At 43.0% G+C, this 16,096-nt stretch overlaps 1 protein-coding gene across 1 annotated transcript in view; it reads left to right on the forward strand.

Annotated features, from left to right (window-relative positions):
- Positions 1-16,096, forward strand: part of SHOC1 (shortage in chiasmata 1) — a 1,878,679-nt gene that overhangs the window by 351,074 nt on the left and 1,511,509 nt on the right. The window lies entirely within an intron of this gene.

Below are 16,096 nucleotides of genomic sequence, written 5' to 3' on the forward strand. Positions count from 1 at the left end.
GATGGGTACGCGCAGCATGCCGGAATCGGATCAGGTTGCACGCGGGAAAACACGCTTCGAGTCCGGCATGCTGTTCACACAAACACACAGACAGGCGCGTGCACACACACACACAGACACACGCGCATAGACACACGCGCACACACACCCTCCCCCCAACTACCACTACAGGCACACGATGTGCCTGTCTCCCTTGCAAGCCTCCAGCACAATGGCATTTTCCTCGCGCCACTAAGACTGCCTCTGACCAAGCCAGGCTCTCCCCCCCGAGGAAACGTGCAAAATCACCCGGTGCTGCGGCGCGGTACTCCAGCTCCTCCAACGCAGCACGACGGGGGCTCTCCCATTCGGCATGGGAGTCCCTGCTATTCACTGGTCTTCACCCGGGCCCTCTCCTGGGACCCGGGACTTGTCATTCCTTGGCATGATGGAGCACCTCTGTGAGGCAGGGCCAGGCTTTCTCCAGGCAGTCAGGCAGTGAAAGTTCGAGACAAGATGGCGGCGTAGCTCGGAGCCGCGTTATCGTGGGACTTCCGACTTCCGCATCACGTGCGCCGTTCCCTTAAGATGACGGCGGTCCTGCAGTGCCGGTAATATCCAGACTTTGGGGAGACACGTTGGAGTACCGGCATTGCCCGCACCTTCGTCCTGGTGTGTGAGGACCCCATGAGCGCTCTTCCCGCCACACTTGTGTACTGCTTGGATTTAGCATAATCCATGCGCTGCCCCTAGTTTTACTGCGACACTTGTTTTACCAGCGGGCAGTCTCTTGTTGCAGCTGTCACGAACATTGTGCCCCTTGCCCCCACTGGACTAAGTTGATGAACATGACCCTCCCACTCCTCCCACCAAGGAACCCCCAACTGCCTGACACCAGGTCATTCGCGTGGGTGGTGGACACGCCAGCGCCTTAAGCGGTACCAGTTCAGTCAGCGCTACATGCCGCGTCTGTTATTTCCCAGGGCTTCGTGCTTTCTTAAATTGGTCTGATACCAACACACAACACCAGCTCGTACGGAGGGACAGACCCACAAAACATTATCCATAACAACTAATCGTCCCCGCACGCACTTATCAAAGAGCAACACATTTGGGAAAACTTGTTTAAAATAAAATTGTTGCTTGATCCCGTTGTTGCTTCCACACACCCACCACCCTCCGACACAAAGGCAGCCTAAGCAGAAACATATTAAAGGTGAGCAGCGGGTGATTAATGTAGGTGGCTGCAGTACAAACGTAACAAAAAGACCTGACACAAATGCTGCGAGTACAAACATTAAGGTACGGCCGGATCTAGTCTAAAGCATAATTCAATTTGCGTCGCTTTAAGCAATTGCTTTTTCCTTGTTATATGGCAGGACCTCATCCCAAAGGTACTGTAGCGCTTTACATAAGCGTCAGTTACATTATGCAAGGACACATTCATTTTGGTAGATAAGGGGAGATTAAGTGATGTGGCCAGAATCACAGGATGATGGACCCCATGCCGAGACTCGGATCTGTTTCCACAGTTCAAAAATCAACTCTTCTGGCCATTACACCACACCTTCACTCACCTTTTCCCTTCTGAAGTAATATCTGCAGAAGGTGAAAGATCTTTGAAGTTTTTTGGGAGGGGCGGGGCTCTGAATGAGTACGATATCGAACTCTCCGGAGAGTTCTCACTTCTTGCAAAATAGAAACGTAACCTTCTGTTGTCAACACATTAAAACGTTCCTTAGAACCTGACTGATGTGCATATGGAAACACTAATAGTGGATAGGTTGAGAATTTGAGAATGAACGCCTTTTGGTAGAACTATCACCATCACAAGAAACGTCTTTAAAAATAAATCAGAAAGGAGGCTCACGTCTTCTTGATATGTTAATGAGTCTTCTTAAACCCCCCCCCATTCCTTCGATCGCACCACCCACTTTCCATTCAGCTTTCCAATTAACTGGGGCGCTTCCTGCCTTTTTAAAACTGTCGAAGAACAGCTTAATAGCTTTGGCCTCCCCCTGCCTCTCGCGCCATTAAGTGAAGGTTCGGCGCCATAAAGGGAGCACATCTGCGCCGAAAACCCTTCATGCAGAAACTTCCCGCTGCAAACGCTCCTGCCATGACAGAGAGAGAGGATTTCTGCGCCAGCTCTCCCCAGATACAGATCTACTCGATGGGTGCATGTCAGGGCCGGACTGGCTACCAGGCAGTTGTGTGTGCTGCCGAGCTGGGGGCTAATTTCTCTGTGGTGGGGGCTTATTTCATTGATGAGGACCTGCGTGCGCATTGAAATAATAAAAGCAAAACGAGTTTCGTTTTTCACACGCAGGTCCCTATCAATGAAATCAGCCCCCACCTCGGCAGCACACACAACTGCCCGGTAGCCAGTCCAGCCCTGGTGCATGTTAGGTATCCTCAGTTTTCTACTACACTGAAATACATACATAAGTGCTACGACACAGATGGCATGATTGTGCAAACAAAAAGTTGTTAATCTGCACCTACGGATTTTGCCAAATAATACGTTCCTGAAGTACCGTGCAAAATACGCCAGTCGCAGGTAATCCCATCGGGAAAGGGATTTATGCTGCCACTGACAAGAGTAAATGACTATTTCAAGAGTAAGAAGGGGTGAGAGGATTTAGAAAAAAATACCCTCGAACTCTCCACTTCGCTCTTAAACTTTCTAGTGAAACCTTGTCTCGCCCTCTCCCCCCCCCTTTGTGGGATTTACTCTCCAGCAATATTACATCAGTGTGGCATCTTAATATTAGCGAGTAAAAGAAATCACATTTATACGGCATCCTTTTGTGACAGCCTTGCACTCATAAATCCTCAAATTCGCGCATGTAATTCGGATTCTATGTACCGTTGTCTGTTTATTATCCCTAGTTTTTGTAAGTTTCAGAGTGTATCTATCTATCTATCTATCTATCTATCTATCTATCTATCTATCTATCTATCTATCTATCTATCTATCTATCTATCTATCTAGCGCGGCCTCACTCTATCTATCTATCTATCTATCTATCTATCTATCTATCTATCTATCTATCTATCTATCTATCTATCTATCTATCGCCCTCACTCTATCTATCTATCTATCTATCTATCTATCTATCTATCTATCTATCTATCTATCTATCTATCTATCTATCTATCTATCTATCTATCTATCTATCTATCTATCTATCTATCTATCTATCTATCCATCTATCTATCTATCTATCGCCCTCTATCTATCTATCTATCTATCTATCTATCTATCTATCTATCTATCTATCTATCTATCTATCTATCTATCTATCTATCTATCTATCTATCTATCTATCTATCTATCTATCTATCTATCTATCGCCCTCGCTCTATCTATCTATCCATCTATCTATTTATCGCCCTCACTCTATCTATCGCCCTCCCTCTATCTATCTATCGCCCTCCCTCTATCTATTGTATCACCACAGCATCACTCAGCGCCACCACAGCATCACTCAGTGCCACCACAGCATCAATCTGTGCAACCATTCAACAACAACTGGTTCAAATATGTTCTCTCAATGTTTCAAGCTTTATTATAAATGTCACAAAAAGATGTTAATATTTCACTTCTGTTCTTGGATTTTCGTCACAATAAAATACACTGAACATAATCTTCACAAAAGTTATTTACAAAAGTTTAAGCTATTGCCATTATAAATTACAATAACTTTTATTAAAGTATTAATTATTTAAAAAAATTAAAAGCCATTGTTATTTGTAATATCAATACATCTAAGTCACCTAAATACAACACATATTGCATTACAAATGCTATAGGTGTCACATTTGCGAAAGTTAAAACTATTGGCATTGTAAATGACAAGGCTATTAATTTCGCTATTTTCAAAACCAACACATAAATAAACCTTTCGTCATTTACAATACTAATAGCTCAAACTTTACTAATGTGAGACCTATTGCATTGCAAATGCTTGTTATTACTTGCTTCCATCATTGTGCCCGGTGCCGATCTCTCACCCATCTTTGCTACTGTATCAGTATCCAGGTCACTAAATATTTTTTTCATGTTATCCATCCATGAGGTTTGTTTTTTGAGTTGTAGATGCTGTTTAATCAATTGTTCTAGCAAACATTCTGCCGCTTTCGAGATACCATACCAGTAGTTTAGTACTTTCAGCTATCTGAAACTGATATTTATTAGGTCAAGTTTAAATCTTAGTACACTATTCACAGAACCTCTCAGTCAAACAAGTTATTATTTCCAAATATTAGGTTCTATTCTTTTGATTTGTTGTATGCATTGGTCAGGAAGAATTTCACATCCATCCAACAATAAATGAGTTATTTTTGCATCATAGGCCTCCCGGAGATCTTCACTTCACCTGTGATCTAGTGCTGAGTCCATCTTCTTTAGTGTTCCTGCGACTACTTTCGCTTTCTGTTCTTGTTGATCAATGTGTGAGTTGGAGTTTAAATTGAACTTAAAAACCAGCCTAAATACCTATACACAGGCACAATTTCCAATTTCCAATTGTTCACAATTGTTCAGTGCTCTTTATATTTCGTATTAGTGTGGTTTGAGAATATAATTATTTTTGTTTCTGAGACATTAATAATTAGATCATGTCTTTTACAGTATTATGCAAAGGCATTTAATTAATTGCCCTTGTGGGCCATCTGGGATGAGGTCCAATAGAACTGTGTGATCAGTATAAAAAATTGATGAGATTGGTTCGCTACCCAATTTTGGAGAGGATGTACTGGTTTGGCTTACTGCCTCAGGGGCATCAGCAATATATATAGAAACTAGGAGATGTACCAACATACAACCTTAGCGTAGCCCATTTTGTGTGTAAGTTTTCTGAGTCAGAGATCCATTATTTCCAACTACCACTCCCGTCCTGGCACCATCATGTAGTTTCAGTATCAGTTTCCATAAGGCTGGTGAGATGTTTCGGTTTAGCATTTTTTCATAGGCAATCACGATTTATGGTGTCACATACTGTAGATAGATCAATGTTCATTGCATTAATCAGTACCCTCCTCTTAACAATATAGTTGTTGACATTTAATTTTAATACTAAACACCCATCTACCCTAGAATAGCCTTTCCTGAAACCCAGCTGTTCATCAGTAAAACCACTTATTTTCTAACCCATTCATCTCAGGATTGCAGCACATGCTTAGCATATATTTTGCTGGGTATGTCCAGTAGTGTGCTCATACAATAATGTTTGGTGATAATCGCACACCTTTTTTATATATAGTAACCCTTATGCAGCCATTCCAAGACTCGGGGTATAATGACCCTTGGTTATGGCTGCAAAGACTGGGGTTAGAATTAGTGCCCATTACCTGTGTGCAGACGTCAATATGTCAGCACATACCCTATTTGGGCCTTGGGCCTGTGAAATTCTCTAGCTTTTGATGATTAACTTGAGTTCTTTTACAGGTGTAATAAGTCTTCCACATCAGATTGAGTAATAAGACACTCTAAGTTTTTCGTAAACAACAGTGTGTTTTGGTTGTTTCTTGCACCTATTCTTTCCTCTGTAGAGCTCTGGTGTATAGTTGAAGAATAGAAAATGTTGTGCTTGTTTGGGAACAAAACTCTTCTTGTGTTCTAGATAGCATTGATAGCTCACAGACTTCAACTCATTACTACTGCAACTTGCTACTAACTGTGCAAAGACTTGTTAGGGCTCTCTCTCCCTCCTCCTTTCTTTTGCTCTCTCTTTCTCACTCTCTCTGATTCTTTCTCTGTCTCTCTTTCTTTATCACAATTATAGTAAAATGCCTAATGTAGAAAGGGGCAATAAAAAAGTTAAGGGAATGTAGTGCACTTCTTAGTAGACAAGAAGGACTCGGACAAATAGCCATGTCATGCCTTTAGACAACTAAACAAGTTAATTCGGCCATAAAGATTTTCAATGATTTTTATTTCATTTATAACGTTTTAAATAGGATGAACATGAAGGTATCAGAGCGCTTTACAAATGATCAGAAGGAAGAAACTGAAAGAGTGAACAGCAACATAATCAAGAGAGGTACAGAATGTAGTGGCTCACAGAGTGAGGAACGATACCTCAACAAGACCAAGCTTTTAGGCATTAGACAAGATCCAACATTTGAATAATAATCATAAGTGTAGGCACCTAGTCATATTGTGTGAACTAGAGCAGAAATGTGTTCATGAGTAGTACTTTAACTTCGTTTTGAATGATGCAGTTGAGGGGATCAGTCTGATATCAGGTGGCAGGGAGTTCCAAATTCTCTGGGCAATACCCGAGAAGGGTCTGTTGCAAGTTTTCTTTTAATGGAATTTCTGTGGTTTCAGCAACATGATGCTGATGCTTCTAAAGGATCTGCATCCATCAGATAACTTTCTTTTTTTGTGCCAAGTACTGTAGTGTAGTTCCTATATTCCCAATAGGCTCTGCGCATTGGAATAACATAAACGATAGTTTAGACGTAGGGCTTAGGTCGACTAGGTCTCTATTGAATATGTTAGACTTAATTACAAATGCCGCTAGCTCAGAGGTCACTAGAAACTTTCTCGAATTCACAAGAAGGGATTAGTTTCTGACAACCGCATAAACATGACAACTTTGCTCCCCTAGAACAAGGAGTATATCTCCAGAGTCACGGAAACAATATATAGCTATTTTACTCAGTCAATCGTGCATGCTTAGTTTCACCAGAAGTGCAGAGAAACAGAGAGACGGCTGTTTTCAATAAAAGAGGTTATTTATTGAACAGTCTTCTTTCTCATGCAAGAGAAGTGAATTGCTACAATCGCAATACTTGTCATAAAGTAAAGTGCGTACAGTAAAAAGAGTATTATGAAATAATACTGTAAAAACTTTATATGGTTTCTAAGCCATAAGATACTTAAAATAGATAAAATACATACAACGATAAAATAATGACTAAACGTACTCAACTGGTGCTTCTAAGATACGCCTACCCCGGTGTACCTAACCTAAGCCTAGTACATGGGAAGGAGTAAGTGAGATGTAGTTTGAGTTAAGATAGTTTCTGCCAAGAATCTGAATCAAGAATTCTCTAAGGGTCTAATCAGCTCCATACCTTGGTTATAGAATGAAGGAGGTCTTGTATCTCTCTCTCAGGACTCGATCTCCCAGCAACCCGCAAGGGTGACAGGGAAACACTGGAGCTGGATTTCTCGGCAGGAGAAAAGACAGCGTCTCTCTCAGTGCGTCAATGGGAGGGTCGGCTTCCTTCGGCACTCGCTACAGCAGGGCGTCGGGCAAGCAGATAGTCGATCTGCTCCAAACCACCATGTGTTTTGCGAGGGCAGATGCTGGTATATTTATACCTGGAAGGTGCCGAGTTTGACGTAAGGTTGGACATAAGACGTCACTAAGAACTCACAGTTCTTTCAGGACTCCATGAGTTCTAGGACAAATCAATACAGAATCAGGGGGAATTCCCAGGCTGCTGAAGGCTTGGTTTGTTTAAGAACGCGTTTTGCTTTCTAGGAGTCTATGGGAGTAGCCTTGCCGTATTTGGACTGCATTGGCTATGACTTAATATGGGTATGATTCTTATGCCTTTATAAGGATATGATTTGATATAACCACATAAGGGCATACATTGGGAATATTTAAATAGTATCCTAGATTCGTCTACAACTTTACCTTGGGGTGTTGTAGTGTAAGGTTTTATGGGTCATGCAGGCACTTTTTAACTGAATCCCTGCCTCATATGGGAGCCATTTTATGGATTTCATATCTGAAGTGATGTTTGTTTCTTTTTGTTACTGGGAAAAGCCTTGCAGCAGAGTTAAGAGAGGCCCTTAGAGGAGCCAACTTAGATCTAGGAAAGCCACAAAGTGGTTCTCTTCCATAGTGCAGCCTGGGAATAAATAGGGCTTGAACAGCTGCCTTGAAGTCATCAGGGGGAGGAAGAGTTTCAATTTCCTTATGATGTTCATTTGGTAGTTCGCTCTTTTGGTGGTGGTACTGATGTTCTCCTGCATGTTCGGGTTCTTGTCAAGTGTCATTCCCAGTGACCTTGTTGACTCTATAAGGTATGGTGAGCATTTTAGACCAGTTAGTTGCTGTATCCATAATTCGATTTCCGGAGAAGGTTTTGGTGGGACTATAAGAAGGCATTCCGTTTTGAGGATATTTCGTTTGAGGTGGTTTATGATCAGTCGGGTTTGGGTTTTTTGTGGAGTGTTTGACGGACCAAATATCTTAAGGAGAGGGCCTTTTAAAGTACAGTTGGGTGTCATCCACATACATGTAATAATTGATGTAGGATATTTTCTGAATTTCAGTTAGAGACTCTATGAATAGGTTAAAGAGAGTTTGTGATGTAGAGAACCCCTTTGGAACCCCTAACTTGCCCGGTGTGGCATTGGACTGGGACTGGCTAACCTTGATTCTTTGAGTTCTGTTGTGGAGAAAAGAGGTGAACTAATTTAGGACAGACCATGATAGCCCCATCCTACGTTCCATTAAGTCTAGAAGGCTATCCTGTTTAACCTTATCAAAAGCTGATGATAGGTTGTGGAGGATAAGAAGGCAGGTTTCGTTCTGACCAAGCCTTTTTAGCATGTCGTCCACTTTGTGCGAAAGAGCCAATTAAGTGCTGTTGCCTTGCCGGGAGCCGGATTAGAATTTGGTCCAGAAGATGGAATTGTTCTATGTGGTGGCATAGTTGTAACTAGACACATTTTTCAAGGAATTTTGCCAAAGTCCCATTGCTGAAGATCGGGTGGCAGTTGTTTAGGTCAGAGTGATCTCCTGTGTTTTTTTTCCAAATAAGGGTTACCTGTCCAACATTTAGGCAGTCTGGAATAATGCCTTGAAGTAGTGAGGCATTTACAATCTTGGCCCAAAGTGCTAGCATAGAAGATTTGATCTTCCAGAAGATATTTGATGGTAATGGGTCATTGACGTGGGTTGAGTGTTTCAGGGCTGTTAGAATTTTGAGAATGTCACTTTCATTGAAGGTTTTGAATGTGTTCCGAGAACCATTAAAGACAAAGGGTCTGTTGCTTTCACTGAAAAGGGGAGTGTTTCACGAGGTCGACACCGGGCAGTGTTATTGTATTTCATGCAATAGCATAATGGCCAGATCTGCTGACCTTCGAGCTGGGAAACCAGTTTCTAGCCTCGGCATTCGCGCAACATCCTGTGATTCTGGGCAAATCACTTAATCTCCCTGTGCCTACCAAAAATGAATGTGTCCTTGTGTAACGTATATGGTGCTCATGTAAAGTGCTCCAGTACTTTCAGGTCGAATTTGCGCTATATCAACTAGAAAATAAAAGAAACTTTCAACTTGAAGAATGGGCAAATACTTTTTCACCGATCCACCTCAAGAGGGCACCTTCAAATACTGGACTTTACCGCCATACCCATCACAACCTGTCTTTCTGCTGAGCATTTCATGGGGGGACACCGCCATGATACGGGTGGCGGAAAGGAAAGTTTTCGGGTGGATTCATCTATGTGTGTCCCCATGCCATTTGCACGGTTGTGGGCACTGTTTCTCCTGCAGACGGTGCTGCAGAGAAACAGTGCGTTTGACTGCCCAGATACATTTCAGGATGGCCAGTATTGGTTCTGGCTGTTCCTAGAGCTGCATCATGCTGCCTCCATGACTGCGCCACAACAAAACGCAGGCCCTAAGGCAACATTGTAATGAGGCTGTTGGGATGCTGCCGCAGGGGCGGCTCTAGGCTCATGGCGGCCGTGGACAGGGAGCGTAGATAGGGGGCCCCCGGAGGAACGCAGGCGCAGAGGCCAGTGAAGAGGGGGGGGGGGTCAGGGTGTTTGGAAGTGGAACAGAGCCAGAGGCTGCCAAATCCCTGCCAGGGGCTGCCATGCAAATATGTATCCATACTCATGTAGTGTAGTTCCTATATTCCCAATAGGCTCTGCGCATTGGAATAACATAAACGATAGTTTAGACGTAGGGCTTAGGTCGACTAGGTCTCTATTGAATATGTTAGACTTAATTACAAATGCCGCTAGCTCAGAGGTCACTAGAAACTTTCTCGAATTCACAAGAAGGGATTAGTTTCTGACAACCGCATAAACATGACAACTTTGCTCCCCTAGAACAAGGAGTATATCTCCAGAGTCACGGAAACAATATATAGCTATTTTACTCAGTCAATCGTGCATGCTTAGTTTCACCAGAAGTGCAGAGAAACAGAGAGACGGCTGTTTTCAATAAAAGAGGTTATTTATTGAACAGTCTTCTTTCTCATGCAAGAGAAGTGAATTGCTACAATCGCAATACTTGTCATAAAGTAAAGTGCGTACAGTAAAAAGAGTATTATGAAATAGTACTGTAAAAACTTTATATGGTTTCTAAGCCATAAGATACTTAAAATAGATAAAATACATACAACGATAAAATAATGACTAAACATACTCAACTGGTGCTTCTAAGATACGCCTACCCCGGTGTACCTAACCTAAGCCTAGTACATGGGAAGGAGTAAGTGAGATGTAGTTTGAGTTAAGATAGTTTCTGCCAAGAATCTGAATCAAGAATTCTCTAAGGGTCTAATCAGCTCCATACCTTGGTTATAGAATGAAGGAGGTCTTGTATCTCTCTCTCAGGACTCGATCTCCCAGCAACCCGCAAGGGTGACAGGGAAACACTGGAGCTGGATTTCTCGGCAGGAGAAAAGACAGCGTCTCTCTCAGTGCGTCAATGGGAGGGTCGGCTTCCTTCGGCACTCGCTACAGCAGGGCGTCGGGCAAGCAGATAGTCGATCTGCTCCAAACCACCATGTGTTTTGCGAGGGCAGATGCTGGTATATTTATACCTGGAAGGTGCCGAGTTTGACGTAAGGTTGGACATAAGACGTCACTAAGAACTCACAGTTCTTTCAGGACTCCATGAGTTCTAGGACAAATCAATACAGAATCAGGGGGAATTCCCAGGCTGCTGAAGGCTTGGTTTGTTTAAGAACGCGTTGTGCTTTCTAGGAGTCTATGGGAGTAGCCTTGCCGTATTTGGACTGCATTGGCTATGACTTAATATGGGTATGATTCTTATGCCTTTATAAGGATATGATTTGATATAACCACATAAGGGCATACATTGGGAATATTTAAATAGTGTCCTAGATTCGTCTACAACTTTACCTTGGGGTGTTGTAGTGTAAGGTTTTATGGGTCATGCAGGCACTTTTTAACTGAATCCCTGCCTCATATGGGAGCCATTTTATGGATTTCATATCTGAAGTGATGTTTGTTTCTTTTTGTTACTGGGAAAAGCCTTGCAGCAGAGTTAAGAGAGGCCCTTAGAGGAGCCAACTTAGATCTAGGAAAGCCACAAAGTGGTTCTCTTCCATAGTGCAGCCTGGGAATAAATAGGGCTTGAACAGCTGCCTTGAAGTCATCAGGGGGAGGAAGAGTTTCAATTTCCTTATGATGTTCATTTGGTAGTTCGCTCTTTTGGTGGTGGTACTGATGTTCTCCTGCATGTTCGGGTTCTTGTCAAGTGTCATTCCCAGTGACCTTGTTGACTCTATAAGGTATGGTGAGCATTTTAGACCAGTTAGTTGCTGTATCCATAATTCGATTTCCGGAGAAGGTTTTGGTGGGACTATAAGAAGGCATTCCGTTTTGAGGATATTTCGTTTGAGGTGGTTTATGATCAGTCGGGTTTGGGTTTTTTGTGGAGTGTTTGACGGACCAAATATCTTAAGGAGAGGGCCTTTTAAAGTACAGTTGGGTGTCATCCACATACATGTAATAATTGATGTAGGATATTTTCTGAATTTCAGTTAGAGACTCTATGAATAGGTTAAAGAGAGTTTGTGATGTAGAGAACCCCTTTGGAACCCCTAACTTGCCCGGTGTGGCATTGGACTGGGACTGGCTAACCTTGATTCTTTGAGTTCTGTTGTGAAGAAAAGAGGTGAACTAATTTAGGACAGACCATGATAGCCCCATCCTACGTTCCATTAAGTCTAGAAGGCTATCCTGTTTAACCTTATCAAAAGCTGATGATAGGTTGTGGAGGATAAGAAGGCAGGTTTCGTTCTGACCAAGCCTTTTTAGCATGTCGTCCACTTTGTGCGATAGAGCCAATTAAGTGCTGTTGCCTTGCCGGGAGCCGGATTAGAATTTGGTCCAGAAGATGGAATTGTTCTATGTGGTGGCATAGTTGTAACTAGACACATTTTTCAAGGAATTTTGCCAAAGTCCCATTGCTGAAGATCGGGTGGCAGGTGTTTAGGTCAGAGTGATCTCCTGTGTTTTTTTTCCAAATAAGGGTTACCTGTCCAACATTTAGGCAGTCTGGAATAATGCCTTGAAGTAGTGAGGCATTTACAATCTTGGCCCAAAGTGCTAGCATAGAAGATTTGATCTTCCAGAAGATATTTGATGGTAATGGGTCATTGACGTGGGTTGAGTGTTTCAGGGCTGTTAGAATTTTGAGAATGTCACTTTCATTGAAGGTTTTGAATGTGTTCCGAGAACCATTAAAGACAAAGGGTCTGTTGCTTTCACTGAAAAGGGGAGTGTTTCACGAGGTCGACACCGGGCAGTGTTATTGTATTTCATGCAATAGCATAATGGCCAGATCTGCTGACCTTCGAGCTGGGAAACCAGTTTCTAGCCTCGGCATTCGCGCAACATCCTGTGATTCTGGGCAAATCACTTAATCTCCCTGTGCCTACCAAAAATGAATGTGTCCTTGTGTAACGTATATGGTGCTCATGTAAAGTGCTCCAGTACTTTCAGGTCGAATTTGCGCTATATCAACTAGAAAATAAAAGAAACTTTCAACTTGAAGAATGGGCAAATACTTTTTCACCGATCCACCTCAAGAGGGCACCTTCAAATACTGGACTTTACCGCCATACCCATCACAACCTGTCTTTCTGCTGAGCATTTCATGGGGGGACACTGCCATGATACGGGTGGCGGAAAGGAAAGTTTTCGGGTGGATTCATCTATGTGTGCCCCCATGCCATTTGCACGGTTGTGGGCACTGTTTCTCCTGCAGACGGTGCTGCAGAGAAACAGTGCGTTTGACTGCCCAGATACATTTCAGGATGGCCAGTATTGGTTCTGGCTGTTCCTAGAGCTGCATCATGCTGCCTCCATGACTGCGCCACAACAAAACGCAGGCCCTAAGGCAACATTGTAATGAGGCTGTTGGGATGCTGCCGCAGGGGCGGCTCTAGGCTCATGGCGGCCGTGGACAGGGAGCGTAGATAGGGGGCCCCCGGAGGAACGCAGGCGCAGAGGCCAGTGAAGAGGGGGGGGGGGGGGGGGGGGGGTCAGGGTGTTTGGAAGTGGAACAGAGCCAGAGGCTGCCAAATCCCTGCCAGGGGCTGCCATGCAAATATGTATCCATACTCATGTAGTGTAGTTCCTATATTCCCAATAGGCTCTGCGCATTGGAATAATATAATCAGCAGTGTAGACGTAGGACTGAGGTCGACTAGGTCTCTACTGCTCTACTGACTATATTAGACTTAATTAGTTTTGCCAGCTAGCTCAGAGGTCACTAGAAACTTTCTCGAATGTTCAGGAAAAAGTTAACTCTCTGGATTGAGACAAGAAGGGATTAGCTTCTGACAACCGCATAAACATGACAACTTTGCTCCCTCAGAATAAAGAGTGTATCTCTAGAGTTGTGTGAAAACAATAGACGTTTATTTCACTCAGTTAATCGCGCGTACTTAATTTCACCAGAGTGCAGAGAAATAGAGAGACGGGCGTTTTCAATAAAAGGTGTTATTTATTGAGCAGTCTTCTTTCTCATGCAAGAGAAATGAATTGCCACAATTGCAATACTTATCATAAAGTAAAGTGCGTACAGTAAAAGGAGTATTATGAAATAATACTGAAAAAGCATTGATATGGTTTTTTAGCCATATGATACTTTAAAATACATAAAATATATATATACATAAAAACATTGACTAACGTACTCAACTGGTGCTTCTAAATACGCCTACCCCGGTGTACCTGACCTAAGCCTAATATGTGGGAAGGAGTAAGTAAGTAGCAGTTTAAGTTAAGTTGGTTTTGCCAAGGAATCTGAATCAAGAATTCTCTTCAGGGTTAGTCAGCTCCGTACCTTGGTAATAGAATGTGGGAGGTCTTGTATCTCTCTCTCAGGACCCGATCTCCCTTCAACCCACAAGGGTGACTGGAAACATCGGAGCTGGATTTTCTCGGCTGGAGAAAAAGACAACGTCTTTCTCAGTGCGTCAAAGGGGAGGGGCGGCGTCCTTCGGCTCCTCGCATCAGCTGGGCTTCCGGGCAAGTAGTTAGCCGCTATGCTCCAAACCACCGCGTGTTTGCTTAAGGCAACGTTGGTATATTTATACCTGAAAGGTGCCGGGTTTGACGTAAGGTTGGACATAAGGACGTCACCAAGAACTAACAGTTCTTTCTGACTCTAGGAGTTCTTGTGCAAATCAAAACAAGAGCAGGGGGATTTCCCGGGCTGCTGGAGGCTTGGTTTGTTTAAAGAACGCGTTGTACTTTCTAGGAGTCTAGGGGAGTAGCCTTGCCGTATTTGGACTGCATGGGCTATTACTAAATATGGATATGAGTCTTATGCCTTTATAAGGATATTATTTATTATAACAATATAAGGGCATACATCGGGAATATTGAATTAGGGTCCTAGATAGAACCACAACACTAAGAGGATTATTATATTAAGGATATATATTGGCGTGGCGGCCTTGTGCATGTGCACAGCTTGCACATGCTTAAGGCCGCCCCTGGCTGCAGGCTTGGCGGCGTTCTCCTGACCGCCGCAGCTGCGGGCTGGCAGTCGTACTGCCAATATCAGAATCAAGCAAAGGGCTTGAGTGAAACCAACTTAATTGTTAGACACACGTTAAGGAGTGTATAGCCTGAATTAGTCTCAAATGTAATCATTACTTGCACAATTAATAAATCTTGGTTTCTTTTAATTGTGTGAAATCTTTATTAAAATGACTATGTTCTCAAAGTAAGTTTTGGTGATGCAGAATTCTATCAGCATGGCATGGAATTTTTGCGATCCTGTAGAACACTTAAAGATAAAGTCACAAATCGATTATTCATTTCGAAGCATAGGATATAAAGTGATACCTTGCCTGCAAATACTGGCGAAATCTGCTGTTTGCTTTCACAAATATAATCAGGGGCGCCTCCTCCGTTTGATGAGCTTAGCCCCACTGAAATGCCCCCAGAGATGATACCATTTTATTTTTCGTCACCCCGTTCCAAAGGGAGCATCAGGACGCGGGCGGGGCTTTAGTTGAAAGTGTACATGTCTATTTGTCCGTCTTGCGATCGCCAGCCACACATGCACACTTTAAACTGCTCTAAGACAGCTTGATTTGAGAAAGCAAAGCCCTCCAGTGCTCTTCTTCTGAGCGCTGATAGAGGCCGCTCCCACCAATCCTGGCACTGCTCTCTGCAGCAGAGAACAGCGCCAGGGTTGACTTGAGAATTTGGAGCCTGCCTGTCTTGAGGAGAGAAGACCATCGAGGAGGTAAGTGCTTTTAATGTAAAAAAAATGTCTTTAATGTCCCATCCGCCCTACCACCCTCAGGACATGCCAGCTGTCACCAAATATAATTGTGGCAGGTAGTTGGAGCAAAATTGTTCCTGCCTGTTGCCTTTCATGTCAGTCATTACAGATTGTAGAGGGAATTAAAATGCCCTGTTGGTATGCAGAACTGATATCTCAGTGAAAATTGGCTGGGTTCTTCTTTTAGTTTCATTTCCGGATTAATAATCACAAAGGGTTCTAGAGGGTTTTCTTTTCCGTCATCTACTGGGCCATTCAAATGTATTACTGCCCAAATTTATGTGTTTTACATCTGCTGCCATGGCCATACATTTCTAAATCAGCAACCTTCTTGAGGGTCAACAGTTGCACTGCTTAAATACAGTCAGAAATAAACTTGTCAATATGTATGTTGGTCAGAGGTTTCTAAAGAACCTGTTTGACTGGATCTAAGATCCCTGATGTTGCTTTTTCCTCCTTCCTTTCTCTTCTTCTTGATGTAGAATCTATCCACATGTTAACAATGGGAGAGCCGTGACACAGAACTGGGCTAATGGTGCCTTTATTGTGATTTATAATCTGTGAACTC

The sequence above is a fragment of the Lissotriton helveticus genome, chromosome 2_1, assembly GCF_964261635.1.
Source record: "Lissotriton helveticus chromosome 2_1, aLisHel1.1, whole genome shotgun sequence".
Classification (NCBI taxonomy): domain Eukaryota; kingdom Metazoa; phylum Chordata; class Amphibia; order Caudata; family Salamandridae; genus Lissotriton; species Lissotriton helveticus.